Raw genomic sequence first — 20,393 nt, forward strand, 5'->3', positions numbered from 1 at the left:
GCTGAGATAATGGGGAAAATATTGATGTGATCATAGACTTCAGGCATAAGATAATTTTATTAATGTGTTGGTTTGGTACAAATAGGCCTTTAAGTCCAAATATAGCTTTTGAAAAAAAAAAGATATTTGAATTCAATCAATACAGAGAAACTGAGGAAATGACAATTGAACCTAGAGAGGTCCACAGAAGGAAAGAAGCCAGAGCATCCAATCATGCTTCCTGCCCACTTCCATTGGCTAATGAATAATGCCAGCTGGGCAAGGGTTGGAATTTTATGGGGAGTCAGTGCTGCGGAGCTACTTCTGGGCAATTGTAATTGTTCTTCCCAGTATGAAGTTTCTGGTGACCAATGAGATTTGATCTTACAAGAAATGGCTTTTACAGTCTATGGATTTGTGAGAATTGTTGCAAGTATGAATGATCTGTTTCTTGTTAACACTTGAAGCATATTTAAAATTTGCTACCTTCTTAACATTTACATGGTTCTTATCCAGTATGAATATTTGGTGAACAACAATACTTTTCCTAATAGAATAGCTTTGCCACATTCTTTGCATTTGTATGTTTTCTCCCCAGTATGAATTCTCTGGTGTTGAGAAATGTGTGATCTTTGATAAAGAGCTTTGCCACATTCTTTAAACTTGTATGGCTTTTTCCTAATATTAATTCTCTGGTGTCAAATAAGTTATATTTGATTAGTCTTTGCCACAATCTCAAATTTGTATGGCTTTTCTCCCATAAAAAGTATCTGGTGTTGACTAAGAAGTGACCTTCAATTAGAAGCTTTGCTACATTATAGATATTTGTATGGTTTCTCCCTAGTATCAATTCTCTGGTGTTGAGTAAGGCATGATTTTTGATTAAAAGCTTTGTCACTTTTTTTCACATTTGTATGGCCTTTCCCCAGCATGAACTATCTGGTGTCGAGTAAGTTCTGACTTTTGATTAAAAGCTTTGCCACATTCTTTACATTTGTATGGCATTTCTCCAGTATGAGCACTCTGGTGTCGAGTAAGTTTTGATTTTTGATTAAAAGCATTGCCACATTTTTTACATTTGTATGGCTTTTCTCCAGTATGAACTCTCTGGTGTTCAGTCAGGTGTGATTTTTGATTAAAAGCTTTTTCACATTCTTTACATTTGTGTGGCTTTTCTCCAGTATGAATTCTCTGGTGTTGAGTAAGGCATGATTTTTGATTAAAAGCTTTGCCACATTCTTCACATTTGTATGGCTTTTCTCCAGTATGAATTCTCTGGTGTTGAGTAAGGTATGATTTTTTATTAAAAGCTTTGCCACATTCTTCACATTTGTATGGCTTTTCTCCAGTATGAATTCTCTGATGTTGAGTAAGTTTTGATTTTTTATTAAAAGCTTTGCCACATTTTTTACATTTGTATGGCTTTTCTCCAGTATGAACTCTCTGGTGTTCAGTCAGGTGTGATTTTTGATTAAAAGCTTTTTCACATTCTTTACATTTGTATGGCTTTTCTCCAGTATGAATTCTCTGGTGTTGAGTAAGGCATGATTTTTGATTAAAAGCTTTGCCACATTCTTCACATTTGTATGGCTTTTCTCCAGTATGAATTCTCTGGTGTTGAGTAAGGCATGATTTTTTATTAAAAGCTTTGCCACATTCTTCACATTTGTATGGCTTTCCTCCAGTATGAATTCTCTGGTGTTCAGTAAGGCATGATTTTTGTTTAAAAGCTTTGCCACATTCTTTGCATTTGTATGGCTTTTCTCCTGTATGATATCTCTGGTGTTGAGTAAGGTTTGATTTTTTATTAAAAGCTTTGCCACATTCTTTACATTTGTATAGCTTTTCTCCAGTATGAACTCTCTGGTGTCGAGTAAGTTTTGATTTTTGACTAAAAGCGTTGCCGCATTCTTTACATTTGTATGGCTTTTCTCCAGTATGAACTCTCTGGTGTTCAGTCAGGTGTGATTTTTGATTAAAAGCTTTTTCACATTCTTTACATTTGTATGGCTTTTCTCCAGTATGAATTCTCTGATGTTGAGTAAGTTTTGATTTTTGATTAAAAGCTTTGCCACATTCTTCACATTTGTATGGCTTTTCTCCAGTATGAATTCTCTGATGTTGAGTAAGTTTTGATTTTTTATTAAAAGCTTTGCCACATTCTTCACATTTGTATGGCTTTTCTCCAGTATCAATTCTCTGGTGTTGAGTAAGGCATGATTTTTTATTAAAAGCTTTGCCACATTCTTTACATTTGTGTGGCTTTTCTCCAGTATGAATTCTCTGGTGTTCAGTAAGGTGTGAATTTATATTAAAAGCTTTGCCACATTCTTTGCATTTGTATGGCTTTTCTCCAGTACGAACTCTCTGGTGTTCAGTCAGGTGTGATTTTTGATTAAAAGCTTTTTCACATTCTTCACATTTGTATGGCTTTTCTCCAGTATGAATTTTCTGGTGTTCAGGAAGGTGTGATTTTTTATTAAAAGCTTTGACACTTTCTTTACATTTCCAGATTTTCTCTCCAGTATGATTACTGTAGTGTTTAAAGAGGTTTGAGCAACACTTAAATACATTTTCACATTTCTTCAATTTGTAAGGTTTGTCTCCATTGTAAAGCCTATTGTTTTTAGTAACACATAGAATTTGAGTAAAATATTTTTCACATTCTTTACTTATGGAGGATTTATCACAGCTCTGATAAAGAATTGAGGAATTTTTAAATGCTTTTACATATTTTTTTAACTTGTGGAGCTTCCCACCAATATTAATTCTCTGGAGTTCAGAAATACTTGTAGTTTTATTAAAAATGATTTCACATACCTTATAGCTGTAATTTGTTTCTTGATTGTAAAAGCTTGGATAAATAAATTTTGGATATGGATTAAAAACTTTTTCACTTTTCTCATTGTAAAGCTCTATTAAACGATCACATGGGTGATTTCTAGGATTTAAAAAAAGAAGAAAATTTTAATGACTTTCACAGAATTTACATTGTTTTACACCAAATCTATTATGCTGCAAATTACCTAGGGTAGAGACTGTCTACAGGTCCTAAAATATTTATCATAAATATATGTCTCTCTGAGTATCACTGAGGGTGTTTTTAAAATTCTTTCTACTTTTAAATTAAGCAATATTAGGTAAGTACAAATACTCCCACATCCATTATAATTCCATGCATTGCCACAAGGAGAAATTGTTCATTTCACCATTTTTGTAAAGTAACAGACTACTAAAACTCAGAAATTTCTTCTTCACCTTCTTTTTCTTCTATCTTGTCTAAAGAAATATTTGTGTATATTTACTCAATGGTGAATTTTAAATTATTCCAGTGACTAACTAAAGCATGAAATAGACTCCATTGCAAATTTTTCATTTTTTAGAGGAACAATATAATTACAAATGCTGTTCAAAAATGTTTAAAAGCACACACAGGTCCTCAAATGTGACTGCCATATGTGTTCTTGTCTCTCTCCAGATTAGCCAATGCCCCACATCCCGACATTTCCACCTTTCCTCCAACACACTATTGTCTAGTTTTAATTTGTTGGGAATCCTGCAGGCACTGGACATATTATTGCCCTGATGTGCCAGAGCATTCTTCATTAAGCCAAAGAGCAAACTTCATCTGAGCTTGGCTGCTCAACTTTCCAGCAAAAATATCTATCACTGAGGGTGTTTTTAAAATTCTTTCTATGTAACTAGCTCACTGAAATAAGTTAGAGAATACTTTTGATTTGATGAAAACATATTTCTTGAGATGCACAGGTAAGTAGTCCTAGGGCCTCAGAAAAATCTAGTGGCAACAGAATTTAGTTCATTAGGGACATGTATAGGATCCAGGAAGTCTCTATTTCTCACATTTGGAAAGTTTTTCTCATTCCACCCAAAACCACAAAAATGCATAGATCTTTTGGGATATTCACTTGGAGTCTGGTCAAAATCCCTGTTGATATGAAAGATGAAGCAGTGCATATCAGATGGAGCTGCTGAAAGATATCTATAAACTGTGCATGAAATTTAAAAAAAAAAAAAAGCATGGAAGCCGTTAGGGAAAAAAGTCTGGTATATGGGAACTCACAGTTGAAATCCAGCTGGTTTGGGACTATCCAGTACATGTTATATACTACCTAGTTTTGTCTAAATTAAGCATGGCACTGGAGATGGTATCATCCATTGGAGCCATATAGTCACTTAGCATCACAGAGATGGGTGAGACATGTCAGAATGCCAATCAACCTGTCTCAAGAAAGACTCTTACTGTTGAAATCTTATTCCTACTTTGATGCACACTCCCTTAAATAAAGAACTGGAAAAATTATCTAGCAATTGATTTTTAGAACTTATGAGGTGTAGAGAATCTATAAGATGTTTTACCGCTTTTAACATAAGTACTTGCCTGGTCTTATATTCCTTTACTAATTATTTCAGATATTTATTTTTTTTTTCCAGATGGCTCATCACCTTCCAAAAAAGAAATTACTCAGGTGGGATTCTTGATGTCCCATGACATGGAGTAATTATGCTAACTTATGAGCCATAAATACATTGGTAACTACACAAAGACTGCTTCAGTTTGAATTAAAATTATAAATAAACATTTACAAGCACCTTTGACTCAAACTATCAAGTTTCAGGGAGAAGGTTCTACAAAAGTGGGCTTCTGCAATGGTAGACAGAATCATGAAATGACAAAGACATTATAGATCTTTTTTTTTTTTTTTTTTACTTACAGAGGAGAAGTTTAATGGTAAGCCATTCCTCATTCAAAGGTTGTCTTAAGTCACCACTGAGGCTGCTTTACTTTTCTCAAAGGGTTATACAATTATTAGCTTAAGCCCTTCATTGTTCTTCATTTGTCCCACACCATTCCTACTACTTCTATCTCAGGCTTGTTTTATACCTCTAAGCAAGATCCCAGAAAAGTGTCAGAAACCTTTCACAATTCTCACAAGACCCTCATGTCTGCTTTTGGGGTGTGATTCCTGCAGGCCATTTGGGCTGTGGGCTTTCTGGGAGACTGTCCTAAAAGTTCCTGGGACTTTCCTGTGTTTGGATTGTCATACATGACAGATAAGCTGTATGCTTATTTGATGTGTTTTAGAAAGATTCAACTGCTTCTCTTCTTCTTTTTTTTTTTTGCTTAATTATTATTGCATTTAAAAGCAATACCTACCAAACTTTCACTGTAAGCACATTTAATTATTGAATTGTTCTTTTCAACAGAAATGTCTTACTAAGGCTTGTTTCAGCATTTCCTTAATCTGCATGTATTTCTTTTAAGTAGAAATAGTATGCATGTGTTTAAATTAGACAATTTGTCTATACTATGTAGAAAATCTCTTTTTATTACTTTATAAAAAAGACAGATTAGAATGCTGCAACTTTAAATTAATGATTTGTACACTTTTCTCTAACCTGCGCTTATGTAGAGATTATTAAAAGTTTAAAAACATAACTGACTATAAGCATTTTATAACTTTTGAGTTTTTTTTTTTTTTTTCATTAAAATGCCTATTTCTATTTTAATCCTATTTCTAAAGCTGAGCAAACTGGCTGAGTCTTTATTATTCTAAAGGTATTTTTAAGATACAGCTTAATAATGCCCTGTAAACATTGTGTAAATGTAATTTGATACATGTTTTTGCAATTTAAAATATTGTGTATTGCAAGTGGTTTTACAAAAAATACTGAGTAGTAAAAATTTTACAATTACAATAGTGTAATTTAAAGTTTTAATGAAAGAAAAACTGAATGGCACTAGATGAGCAGTCAGTCTTCTGAGATTTTTGTAATAGTATAACCTGATGAACTTGTAATTTTTTGAATAAATAATTTTCATGTTTTTTTTTCCATTCATTAAGACAAATTTTCTGAACTTCCCTCTCTTTCAATTTCAATTTCTTGTTTAAAATGAAGTATTAACTGCCCTGCTTTCCATACCTTTGCTTTTTCAAGTTTTGCAAAAAATATTGTATTTCTTGCTCTCCTGAAAATTCTTGGTTTTGATTAGAAGACATACCTAAAAAAAAAAAAATAGAAAGTTATTTCACTTACTATGGTGAATAACTCTGCAATTATATAAAACTTTATCAAAGTGGGGGGGAATAGCCACAGAACAGTATGATTCAAGGTGATTTTTACTCAAGAAATACACTGAATTTACTACAAAATGATGACAAAAGCTTTGAGAATTTTGAAAATTATCTTAAGAAATTATAGCACCACAGATGAGGACAAAATGCAAACTGACTAATATTACTACAACAATGTCAAATCATAGCCTTTCACTTCAACATATTCAGAATCCACCTGTGACTCAAATGTTTCAGGAAATGAATATCTTTTATTTGTTTATTTATATTTTTATCTTTGGGGGGATTATTTCATAAGAGAACACAGGGGTATTCTATCACCAAACTAGATCCACAGGCATTTCTCTATTTCTATATCTATATACTTTTTTTAAAAAGACAGTTTATGAAAAAAGATGCTGAAATTTATTTTAAACTGGCATTCCACTGTCTCAGCTTTTCAGTTATATGGAATTAAATTTATATATCATAGCACATCACCTTTTTTGTTTACTTTGTAACTTCCAAATATTTTCCAAAATGACTATAATGATCTAATTGAACAGATTTTGAATAGAAATGTCCCAATGAAGATAATAGCTCACACAATAAAAAGTATAATCAACTCAAGCAAACAAACAATGTAATACTAGTAATTTAGAGTTCAAAAATTGATGTTGTTAATTATCTAAGTAATGCCAGAAAACCACCTGACATGTATTTAATAAACTAAATATAAATGTAGAAAATTGAAAAAAAAAATAGAAAAAATAGCAACAGAAAAGTTAGAAATTATATACTAAAAATATTCTTTTAAAAACAATGTCTCAGGCTGGGGACACAGCTCACATGTTTGAATTCTTGCCTCACATGCAAAAGGATGGGCTTAATCCCCAGCACCACACACACACACACACACACACACACTCTCACAAATTAGAAATTTGAGGAAGAAAATATATCAAAGGCTAGAATTAATTAAAATACACAGGTACTGCTGGAAGATGTGGTACATGACTGTAATCCCAGTATCTGGGGAGACTGAGGCAGAAGTACCATAAGTTCAAAGACAGACTCAGCAATGGTGAGGCACTAAGCACCTCAGTGAGATCCTATGTACTTATATAATTCCAAAGTAATGATAAAATAAATATTGAAGGTAATAAAATAAAATAATCACCATAAAATCTATGAAAAAATTGATGTTGTTAAGGCAGTTTTTTTTTCATAGTAGAAAAATTTATAAAAAATCAACAAAATTTGAAATCTGCAGAAATAAGTTCTTTCTCATCAGGAATTTAAGTAGAAATAAACTAATTTGTAAAAAACTAAACAGAAAACAATGTGATTAACAAGATTAAAACTAAAAGTATATTAAATATGTTAGATGCAAATTTACATAATGTTTTCTTAAGATATAAGGTCACAAAAGTCTAAAAACAAAAAGATATAACAAATGTTACATTCAAAATTGCAAAGGTGATAATAATTATATAAATGAGAGACAAAGTACAATATCATATAAAGATAAATATGACTAATCACTGGAATACAATCATAGTCGAAATATTTGTAACTCCAATCATATTTTTTATATATAGAAAGAAATCACAGAAAAAAAATTCAACAGCATAAAAAGCAACACAGTAATAGTAGGATACATCAATCCCCAGTTGATGTAAATAAAAAAAAATATCATTGCATTAGTACTCAGGGAATGAAAATACTTCAAAAAGCATTAAAAACTAATTAGGTTTACAGAGGCAATCTTCTTTATAGTGTATGGAATATTGTTCCAAAGAGATCAGGGTAAAAATACAAAACAAATGTTAAATATATTAAAATATAGAAGTTGCTTTGTAACATAAAATAATAAGTTGGAAAGCAAAAGTGAAAGTGATATTCAAAATTTATGAATATGAGTTTAAAGCCAAATTCAGCAATTAAGCAAGGCCCTAAGCAACTTACCTAGGCACTGTCACAAAATAAAATATAAAAACAGCTGCCAGCTAGGCACAGTAATATACACCTGTAATTCAAGCAGCTTGGGAGACTGAAACAGCAGGATTGTGAATTCAAAGCCAGCCTCATAAACAGCAAGGTGCTAAGCAAATCAAGGAGACCATGATTCTATGTAAAATAAAAAAATGGGGCTTTAGATGTAGCTCAGTGGACAAGTGCCCCTAAGGTCAATCCCTAGTACCCTTCCCCAAAAAGAGCTGTTGATGTGGCTCAGTGGTTAAGCACCTGTTCTTAGAAATAAAAAATGCCAGTAGCACCCCCAAAAATCTAAGAAGACTATGTAATACCAAACAATCAATATTATTTTTGTGTAAACAAAATAAGTTATTTGAACAATTCTTTAGAATATTCTTGGCACATCAATAAGTACATATACTAAAAAAATTTAAATAGTAATTCCTGATATAAAATAATAAAAGCTACAATATTCAATGGAATGAGGTTAAATGAGAAAGCCAAGGGTAATAAAATTGAAAGTATATCAATTAGCCCTCAACTTGATGGTCCAATCAAAATATATTTACAGACCTATTCTCATTTAACAACATTCAAAAGAGACCAATGTGGCAAGAAAATCAAATATCATTTCAAATGACTACATGAAGGCAATTTGGAATGAAAAAGTTAAAAATCTTTTCAAAGATAATAAATTATATAATATCTACAAGGATCAACATTCAGGAGAGTATGTTAAGTAAAATAGTAATTCACACCCCCCCAAAAAAATACCAGGTAATTCTACTTCTGAGAGATATCTACTGTAGCCAAATATAAAGACCAAAAGGAATGGCATTAGGGATGAAAAAGTAAGGAAAAGGAGAACTTGTTTGAAGAAAAAATGTGATACAAATTTTCTAGTAAAAAAAAGTTACAAAAAAATTTGAATGAACAGAACTGACCAGTAAATTTAAAATATATAAGATAATAATTCAGCAAAGATATACAGTTTTGAACACAATTACATATTTGACAAATATATAAAAGATAAAAGAATTGTAAACATCTTTATGGTACATTTAAAAAGCTAATGTCTTACTCCTAGACAAAAGAACAGATTTATATATGTAGAGATGATGAATATGCCATTAATTCTAGCTACATGGAAGGCTGAAACATGGAAATACAATTCCAACTTTTGCCACTTAGCAAGAGTCTATTTCAAACTAAAAGTCAAAAGGGGGTGATGATGTAGCTCAATATTACAAGAACCTCTGTGTTCAATCTGCTCTATGTGTATGTGTGTATGTGTGTATGTATGTGTGTATGTGTGTGTGTGTGTGTGTGTGTGTGTGTATGTGTGTGTGTGTATATATATATATATATATATATATATATATATATATATATATAAACAAACCTTAGATACATTACATGATTAAGCACAAAAGCAGAGTAAATAATCAAGGCAATATACAATTATATATAAAACAGGGGTATTATTTGTACTTGTAAGTAAAAGCATGGAAAACTTGATTGAAAATTGGCATATGGGTCACATGCAGTTTAATTTTATCTAATGTTGTCCTAAAGTGACAAGTCATGATAATTTCTATTCAATTATTACATATAGATATAAAAACAAAAACAGTATCACTAATGTGAGAAAACATAATGAACAACACTGAAGCTCTCTAAAGAGTGAGAGTCAAAAAAGACACAAGAATTAGAGAAATGTTACCTACAATATTATGAATAATTGTATTACAATAGAAATCTTTCTTTTAATTTTTGTAGCCATAGATGGATAGAATGCATTTATTTCATCCGTTTATTTTTATGTAGTGCTAAAGATAAAACACAGTACCTCACATGTGTGAGGCCAGCCCTCTGCCACTAAACTACAGCCCCAGCCCTGAAAATTCTTCTTTAAACCACATTGATCAGCTATACTTACAGAACCACTAGGAGCAGGTATTGTGAAATACTGCTATTCATTATATGGCAGAAAAACTTTACAGAATATTCAATATAAGCATTCATATAAAGTTCTGATGAGAAAAATTTGAATGAATAAATATTTAAATTATATTAAAGAAACTCTCCTGTAATATTAATATCTTACAATGGTTTGCCTAGAGATATTTGGAAATGAGCAGATTTTCTAGGGAGCCTCCAAATGCAAATAAATGCCAGGTTATGCATATCCTCACAGTCATTGTGGAATAATTTGTAGGGGTGACAAGACTTTGTTTCCCCACCTTAGAATGCCCTGCAATTTTCTCTAGGAACTAGTCAAGTAATTAAATACATGTGTAATGTAAATCTGCTATGGCAGTGCCCTGCTTGAAAAGGCTCTGCACCAGAGTATTATCAGCCTGAAACATAATCTCTGGCACACAACTCCTTGGAATAAAGAAACTCTCTTTTTAGACAAGCACAATGGTTCACTGAGTCTAAATCTGTCCATAAAACAGTAAGTTTATACAATGGACTTTCTTAAGAGCTACACAAACTCCTAACACTGCACATTGCAACTTAGTATATAACTGATAAATAAGCTACATAATGTTGCTAAGTTTGTAATCTACCTAGTAATAAAGTGAACAGTATGTACTAGTGATACCAATGACCTAAATTAACCTGTTGATATAAATAAAGCTTGGCAGTTTGGCCTCTGTGTCACTATGCCACATTTCCTGTCACTTATCTATGTATTCTTTTGATTTTCTTTTTTTTTAAAGAGAGAGAGAGAGTGTTGTGGGGGGAGAGAGAGAGAGAGAGAGAGAGAGAGAGAGAGAGAGAGAGAGAGAGAGAGAGAGAGAATTTTAATATTTATTTTTTTCGGTGGACACAACATCTTTGTTGGTATGTGGTGCTGAGGATCGAACCCAGGCTGCATGCCTGCCAGGAAACCAAGCTACCACTTGAGCCACATGCCCAGCCCCTCTTATTTTGATTTTCCTACAATATTTTGTTAATTAAAATGTAGGGAGATCACTGAAGAACAAGAAGGAGCTTAAATAATTGATATACATGGTAAACAGAGAGTATGAAATGCTCTTTAATGATTGCAACTGAAACAAACCAAGGTTTGAAAAAACATTTTCTGTCAGATTTTAGCTTATCAATTAACATTTTAAAATGTGAATTCCTCTTTAATTTTGGACCTCTTATCTGTATTCTTTGCTTCATTGATTTCTACCTAATTTGATATGTCTACTGTCACTTTTCTCTTCAAATCCCAAGGTTATTTCATTGGAGACCAAGTGGTGACCAAAGATTACATTAGAGATATCAATATTTTTTTTGATGGAATATGTCACATTTTGTTATTTTCTTGGTAACTAAAGAAGTCTTTTTAATGTTACCCTCATTAGGAAAAAAAGAAAGAGAAAATATCCTATAAGAGTCTACAAAATTATTTTCTCAAACATTTTTTTGTAGACAAAAACACTAAAATGCTTTGAAACCATTTTCATTCTCTACATTGTAATCACTACTTAGAAAAGATAAGTTACACCTAAAAAGAAAAAAATCTTTAATATTTTCTTTTCTACATAAACAAATGCCCAATCTTTGTACTAAAAACAAGAAGCAAACTTTTTAATGCAGAATAGAAGCTACCATAAGATACTCTATAAAGTTAAAAAAAATAAATATTGGTTTTTAATTAAAAATTCTGAATGAAATTTAGGCTCACCAATAAAGAGTAGGTTTTTACAGATCTCTAACATCACATCTCCATATAAAGTCTGCTGAGAAGGGTCCAGGAATTTCCATTCCTCTTCCGAAAATTCAATGACCACATCCCTTAATGTCAATGGTTCCTGAAATAAAAATGAAGAAATACATAACACATAGACCATATGATTAATGACATAGTATTTAATTTCATACAAATTTTAATGAGAGTTAAAAGAGGTGGCTTTCACAAATGGTAGTGATGTCAACCATTCAATAAGATACATTTTTTTTTGTGGTGCCCGGGACTGAACCCAAGGCTTTTTGCATGAAAGGCAAGCACTCTACCAACTGAGCTATATCCCCAGCCCCAATAATACATTTTAAGCAGTAAAATTGGTGGATAATTTTGGTATAATGAAACCCAGCCAGCAGCACATGTAAAGCAAAACACTGAAGCAAAAAAAGTGGGAAAAAATCCAACATAATTCCAAAGGATAAATAATAGTTGCAATTAATTATTGAATATTCAAAAGAAGAACAACAAAACAAATCAATGATACTTGAGATATGCATAGAAAAATTGTAAGTAATAACTATACTCATATGACAGTGGTCACCTTAGTGTGCAGAAGACATAAGAGATCACTAAAGACACACCAAAACTTTCAACAGTCCACATAATTATTTGAATGTTTATCTTCAAAGTTGTCTATCTTCTCATTATTTAAATATACCATAAATCTATACTGTATTTTAAAAATTACTTTTACAACATCACAACTCACTTCTAAAACAAAAGAATAAAATTTTTAACTATCAAACTATTACAAAACACTTAGCTACTTGGGTCAACTTGAATCACACGGCACAAAGTTATAACAAAAAATAAAATTAAAAAAAGCAAATTAATTGAATAGACTATTAATCTCTCAGTTCATAAGGAAACTGACATATCAGGTTTAACACTCCCAGATTTGTAAAACCACTCTCACTGTGAAACTGTATCCTCACTTGGCTCATTTCACAGTAGAAATTGAGAGAATACTAAGCAGTTAAGAAAAAAAAATTCTGAAAGGCTCTTGCACCCTAAATGCCTCTCTGACAGCTTGGAAATACTCCTTTTACCAGGGTCTCAGTTATCACTAGTGAACAAACACATACATGAAATTACTATAACATTCTGATCTGTGATGTCTTTCTTCTGATTCAGCATTATTATTATTATTATTTTTAATTTAAAGATTTAATCCAGGGGCACTCTACATTTCAAGAAGTTTTGATTTTTTTATTGTGATAAATGGGCTTACAATGTTGCTTAGGGTCTCTGAATTACTGAGTCTTGAATAATATTTACTTTTATCCTACCTCATTTTTCCACATCACTATGAATACAGGTTTGTGCCACCTTTTCCTGACTCTGCAACCACTTTTGATACCAAATGTGCAAACTTGCACAACAACCAATATTTCAACAACTAGTAGTCCAATAATTCAGTTCTGATACCATCTAGTACAGATCCCACAAGTTTGGTGTTCCCTACTATCAAATTTTACTAACTTAGGTGCCAGTTTCAAGCCCCAGAATAGAACAATATTCATATTTATAATTAATTTCCTATAAATTAGGGGTCTCTACATTTATTCACTCAAGTTACTTATTCTGATAAAAAAGAACACTTATGTATACCAGCTTGTTATAAATTATATAAATCTGGAAGATGACAATTGAAACCTTACATAGAATCTAAAAAAATGTCAGAGGAAAAAGGGACAGAATATAGGCCATTTGAGGAAATAAGTGGTTGAAGATATTACCTCCAATTTTTATGTTCTGCCATAGAAGAGCCCCTTTCCCAATAAGATTTAGAAGATCCTCACTATTTTAAATATGCTGATTCAGATACTCATTCTGAATATTCCCATTGTTTTACATAAAATAATATTTAATTGAACACTTTTACATTCAGGGGTAAGAACAAAATATTTGTTAAAAAAACAGGTTGGTATTCTTTAGATAATTTCCTTTATATGAAAATCTAAGAATACTGAGCCGTCTCATGGCAGTCCAAACCAACATACACACAATTTTCTTAAAACTCCTAAGTATTCATTGGCTTCAGGGAAAAGGATACTTCATTTGGAGTTTTGATTTTTTTTTTTTTTTTTTTTTTTTGGTACACGGGTATTCTACAACTAAGATATATTCTAGACCTTTTATTTATTTTTTTGAGACAGTCTCTCACTAAGTTGCTACACTAAGCTTCAGGTTGTGACATGCCAGATTGTTGTGATTACTGGCATGTCACAATATGCCCAGAAAGATATGAATGCTCTAACTTCCTTTGGTCCATTTTCATTTCACCTTATTTATTTGCTATTTCTTCTAAAAAGAAACCCTTGACAGCCTAATATTTTGGATGCATCCATATCTTACATTTGATAAATTTGAAGTATTGCAAAATAGATTTAGAAAAACAAAAGCTGCTTATAAACTATCTCTGAATTTTTTCCAATCTGACATTCTAGAAATAGCTCCACAGCAATAAAAATTATAGCCACAGATACAACTACGATCTCACTTACCTTCAATGATGTTCTTTTTCAAGCTCAAAAAATTACCTTAGTTTGAATACAATTTTATTTGAAATTTGCCTCTATCTTTTCTCTTTGGCAACTTTTTTTAATCTTTCAAATGTTAGTGATGAATTGCATTTTATAGGTAATAAAAATATTAGACTAAGTGAGACATGCTAAACCCACCATCCTATTTATTTAAATATTTAGTTACCACCCCAAACTTGAGACATTACATTATGACTTCCAATTAGCATATACTGAGTTTTTCCTTGAAGACATCTGCACAAACACACTAGTTTTTTTTTTTGTTGTTGTTGTTGTTTTTTTCCTAAATCCTTGCTACGGATTATTCTCATTTCAAATTCTGGCCCCTTATACTCAATCTTCCCTACATCAGTAAGAAAAAGGAGGACAAAAATCATATTTCCCTTTCTTTTCAGTTACAGAATCAATAGATCTGAGCAGTAATGTGTTTCTCGGGAGCTGAACCTAACATTTCGGGAAAATATTATTAATATTCCAATATCTGAATTATTTAGATGAAAATTATAAAGGATATTCCTGTAATCTCTAGAGTATTTAGAGTATCCAGCTAGTCCAACAAGGTGTTCCATTCCCTGACCACAAGCTGCTCTGTAGGAAGAGAGGATTACACACATGTTAGCATTCTCTAGGTAATTCAACAAACATGGAACCTGTGGACACCTTGGGTCAGCTTCATGTAATTTTTACCCCATAGCCACTCAAAGACATGGCAGATACTGAAAAGACATCACACTCTAAACTTTCTTAATGGGGACCTAAACTTGCGGTCTATGCTTATGAAAGACAAATAAACAAAATTTCAAAGATTTTTTTTTTTATTTTAATATCAAGGATTAAACTCAGCAGTGCCTACACACTGAGCATCATTCACCTCCCCTTTATATTTTTTATTCTCAATATATTAATTCTCTCACATCAGCCTATTAAAATGCTGAGATTATGAACTTGATCTTCACACCTGACATTAGGTAACATAGCATGGTGTCATTTAAAAGAAAAAAATATATATTCACAAAGTGAATATTTTACCAGTGAATGAATATATATATCTCCCCACTGGTGTGTGTGTGTGTGTGTGTGTGTGTGTGTGTGTGTGTGTGTGTGTGTATTTGGTGATACTTACTTCCATCCTCTGTACTGAGGGGAAAAAATGAATAAAAAAATAATGTTTACCAAATGGTTGCTGAATTAAATAAATAAATAAAGTTATGTCCAAGTGTTAGAACATGGGTAAATGCTTGAGAATGATAAAATATTAAAATAGAAAGAAAATCAATTTGAGATTTATACCAAATCATAAATTGTTACTAGTATTCTGAGAACCATAATTATTTCACAAACATAACTTTCAAAATTTCCATTAAAGTATGATGCACATATAAAACCACATAAAGCATTTATGTAAAGATTCAGAAGTTATTCAAAAATAAACACATTTTGTATCAGCCTTGCTCAGGACAGTCTAAATCACTTTTTTCATCTACTATCCCAAAGAGCAAAAAGGTTCTTAATAACTAGCATGGGAATGTTTTATTACATAAATGTAAAATGTATCTTAAAAAAAGTAAATATTTTACCAGTTACCCAAATTTAATACCTGCATATTTTATGCCATTTTTATTTTTTCTATGCTTCTACCCATTTCACAACATAGGCCAGCCATCCTCTTTGTATATTTATTTTTTGGTGATGTCATATGTACATATCTTGAATGTCATAGAAATACATTATACAGTTTTAACAAATTAGAATGTTAAATCCTTCACTACTTTTAAGCACAGAGTATTTACATCATTGCCCCCCCCAAAAAAAAAACATTTTTTTTACATGCAACTTTGTTTTCCCCAGAATGATGTTACTGTAATGTATTATAAAAACTATAATTTTATTTTGTCTGGCATAATGCAATATAATTTTAAATACAGCTACTGTAAGAGTCAATAAGCACGTGTGCTTCAGTAAAGTGTTCCTTTATACTGATGACTGATTTTGTATTTTATGGATGCACTACAAATTGTTCATTTCAACATTCAAGAACATTTGAGTTATTTCTTATTTTGGACCATTAGGATGAATGGGGCCATCAATAATTTTAAACAAATAATTATTCCACTCAGCTTATTTTTTCCTAGTATTTCAATGACACTATATTTTATTTTTACTGGTTGCTAAGAAAATTATAATTTCCATCTTATCTCAATTTAATTAGAGCCAATATTATATGAGTTTACTAAATACAAAATAAAAGCCTTACCACAGACTGTTTATTTTCTTGTACCCTTTGTGCAAGTACTATAAATGTTTATGTACACATTATACATCCCAAAATACATTGCATAATTTTTGTACAAAATAACCATAGGTTATTATAAAACAAAGAGAAACAAGTGTCAATCTTAAGGTTGCTAATATATGTTAGACATGGTGGTATACACCTATAATTCCAGTGACTTGGGAGGATGAAGCAGGATGATCACAAGGTCAAATAGTGCCTCTGCACTTAGCAAGGCTCTAAGTCATTCAGCAACACACTGTCTCTAATAAAAATATAAAAAGGGCATGGGAGCACAGGATTTGTCTCAATGCTTAAGTGTACCTAGGTTCAATTAATGGTACCAAAAAAGGAGAAGATTTCTAATATATTACAAAATTTAGGCAGTGTGGTAAAACTTTGACAATAATAAAGCACATACAGAATTTAATAGATAATACTGAGAAATTATAAAATGTTGTTAGTTACATTTTGGCTGCAATATTAATAGGTATGTAGTTTTTGGTAAATTTTCTTTGCTACGTGCACATATTTCTAAGTATAGATTTTTAATATCACTATTTATAGGTTGAGATCCCATTTAAACAACAGAATATAGTATTCTTTTATACTGATTTATTTATGTTTTAAAAGACACTTTTTCTCAGCTTTTTAAAGTTTTCAGGAATGTGAATTCATAAACGGTTTCAAAGTCACTGAACACTACACAATAAGGAGTATAGAGATCCTTTAATACCCCTGGTAAATACTCTAAGACACATTAGAGATGAAAAACAGTTCTATGTGACCATTCTGAATTTAAGACTTCACTCTCCAATTTTTATGTACACAATGACAGCACATTAGATAACATTCAGCCAGAAATTCACCACATTAGTCAGAAGCCCAAGTGCATATATTTTGTTGACTTTTCCATTTTGTCTAATTTTTTTTTTCTATCTTTACACACTTCCTTTATGGTGACCTTGAAAATATCTACTTTTTTAGCTCTGTTATAACTCATTTGGGGAAAAAACAAAATTAAATAGCAAGAGACACAAGTAAGCTACTTGGTATATACCTTACTTTTACCATATTAAAAACATTGGTTTGAATCTCAAAAATCTACAATTCAGAAACAAAACAAAACAAAACAAAACAAAACAAAAAGAAAAAAACAAGACCACCAAAGAGACACAAATATATCCACTCAGTGAAAAAAGTGAAAGAAACATGAACCAGTAAATTTTCTGTTCTCAATTAAGTAGATGACAGAAGCAATAAAAAAATCCTCCAAGTTTTAAAAATAAAAACGTATATTCAGGAAGTTTTTCAGAATCAGCCCTACATTTTTGAAAACTGCAAAAATAAAATATATTAAAAAGTATTTTAGAAGAAAATATTTTATAAAGAATGAGAAGTTACATAAAAGATAGAGTCACATCTGCAGTAAGCAGCAGGTAAGATATTAAATAAACAAATAAATAGATAAATAAATAAATAAATAAATAAATGAAATGCTGAAGAATTTGCCTTACCAAGCTCATTCTGTTTCTGAAAATATGCTAGGCAGCTTTCAATTAAACTTGCAAATATATATAAACAACCTGGACAACCAGTATTTATATTTGATACCTACCACTTTTGGAGAATTCAGTTTGGTTACATTGTCAATTAAACTTGCAAAAAAAGTCCCTAGATTCCTATTGCTACTAAAAGAAATAATCACAAATATAACAGCTTAAAATAATAAAAAAACTCATTTTTTATAGTTATGGATGTTTGTATTATCAAGACAGAGGATTAATAACAAATTTTAGCAAAGACACACTCCTTCAGAAACTCTGGAAGAAAATCATTCCAGCTTTTAATGGTTATTGTATTTTTTCTGTGGTTACAAATGTTTCCGTTCTCCTAGTAGTGATACAGCCTTCAAAAGAATAAAGAGAGACTACACAAACACACACACACACAGAGAGAGAGAGAGAGAGAGAGAGAGAGAGAGAGAGAGAGAATGGTGCTGTCATAACAAGTTACAACATTCAAGCCTCATAGAATCAGAACTATAGCAACATAGATGTTATATCCTCCATTGAGCTTATTTTTATTCTTGCACAGAGTATTTGACAGAATCACAAAAAATAAAATTTCATACACAGTGGATGAAGGAAGAGAGGGGACACTGATCCAGGAGAAAGTAGCAAGACAGGTTAATTATGCACAAAACTGACTATGACAGATTAAAATGTGACATCATACACTGTCTCCAGATGCAGAGCAGAGGACATAACTGTGTACAGAGTGGAATATTTACTTATTTTTTCTTGAAACCTTTAAACCCACTCAATTACATGGAGCTTTGGATTATTCCAACTAATACTCTATTTATACTTTCTGCCTGTCCTTGGTAATCCTCTTAAAATGAATGTGCATGGTACTTATTTGAATACTGGGAAAAGAGAAACTATATCAGTGACCTATATTACTCAATTTTTAAGACCCTTTCCTGTTTATTTTCATGGATTTATGTATGTGAAGGCCAAATTTTAATATTGTAGATAAGGAACACTCAGGTATCCAAGATAAAATATAAAGTGAGAGAAAATACTTGCAAAGTACATATGTAGCAAAAAGTTGATATGACAGAATGAAAGTGGTTTATATTTGTGAGGAAAAGAAGGCATACCAAAAGAGTATGTTACAGTCAAAATATTTCTAAATTCACTTAATTAAAGAGGAAATATTAAACCATTATGTAAATTTACAAAAAGGAGTATAAATCATGACTATAGAGACAAGTTTACAAAAAGCAAATTCACTATTGCATATCAATCAGGAAGGAGAACATGAAATAGAAAGGCAAAAAAAAAAAATAACGGAAATTACAAGCCTTGTGGAAAATTGATTTGGTACTGCCTACATAGGTATACCTCAATGAGTCATCAGTTCTACTCTTGGACACCAAAATATTGTGAATTTTCCAACAGGTTACTGCCACTGCTGTTTTCATCATGAAAACACACTGCTTCTGCAGCCATCTTTCACTGTCTAAGTCAGAGCCCTGGTTACCAAGATTCCCATGAGCCCATGCCCAGTCCCACAACAATGTCAGAGTAAAGCATAAGGTATGTGGCATCCTTGAGAATCAAGGATCTGAATGTGGACACAATGAAAGAAAAAGCAAATTGGAACAAGTAGAAGAAAGGTGAAGGACTAAAAGAATGGATCTAAGGAGGATGAAGAAACTGCTAACTGTGTATTAGATGAGAAAAGAGGTTGATCCCATGGGGAAGAAGACAGGAAATATTGTGCAGCAGGATACTTACCCCAGTGGCCTCATATTTGGACATTCCTAAAAACCAGAATGCTGTAATCAAACAAGTATGCCACACACCTGGCTTCCTGCTCTTAGAGCTTTACCAGAAATGTCACTCTCATTTTCTTTAAAGACTTCGAATTTATCCCTCTCCAGGCACTGCTCATCCAATTTAAATCTGCTGGTCCTCTACTTCTGAAACTGTTCCGTCTGAGCTCCCTCAGATTGTCTCCAGTAACTCATACCTAATCTTTTTTCTTCTTCTTCTTCAAACCATCCCACAATCCTTATACTCAGGTAACCTCTCATAATTGAACTCTTCATGCTCCATCCCTGATATTTTGAGCTACCCCTCTTTTTTTGACTCCTGGATCACCCTCCTATTTGTTCCACCAAAAACCTTCAGGCATAATTGGTGTAAGATTTTGTTTCCTACACAGTGATATACATATTTTACTCAATTCTTGTACAATTAACAAAATAAGTAAATGGTCCCAATTGTTTT

General features: G+C 31.8%; 1 long non-coding RNA gene across 1 annotated transcript in view; it reads right to left on the reverse strand.

Annotated features, from left to right (window-relative positions):
* Positions 1–2,828: 2,828 nt before the first annotated feature.
* LOC308640329 overlaps positions 2,829–20,393 on the reverse strand; it is a 31,892-nt gene continuing 14,327 nt past the window's right edge. Inside the window, exons 2-4 of the long non-coding RNA XR_014020245.1 lie at positions 11,716–11,842; positions 5,923–6,001; positions 2,829–2,920 (exon numbers count right to left, since the gene is read on the reverse strand). This is a non-coding gene — a long non-coding RNA (uncharacterized lncRNA). The remainder of the gene's footprint in view (positions 2,921–5,922; positions 6,002–11,715; positions 11,843–20,393) is intronic.

This window comes from Spermophilus citellus (genome assembly GCF_964194105.1).
Source record: "Spermophilus citellus genome assembly, contig: SCAFFOLD_267, whole genome shotgun sequence".
NCBI lineage: Eukaryota > Metazoa > Chordata > Mammalia > Rodentia > Sciuridae > Spermophilus > Spermophilus citellus.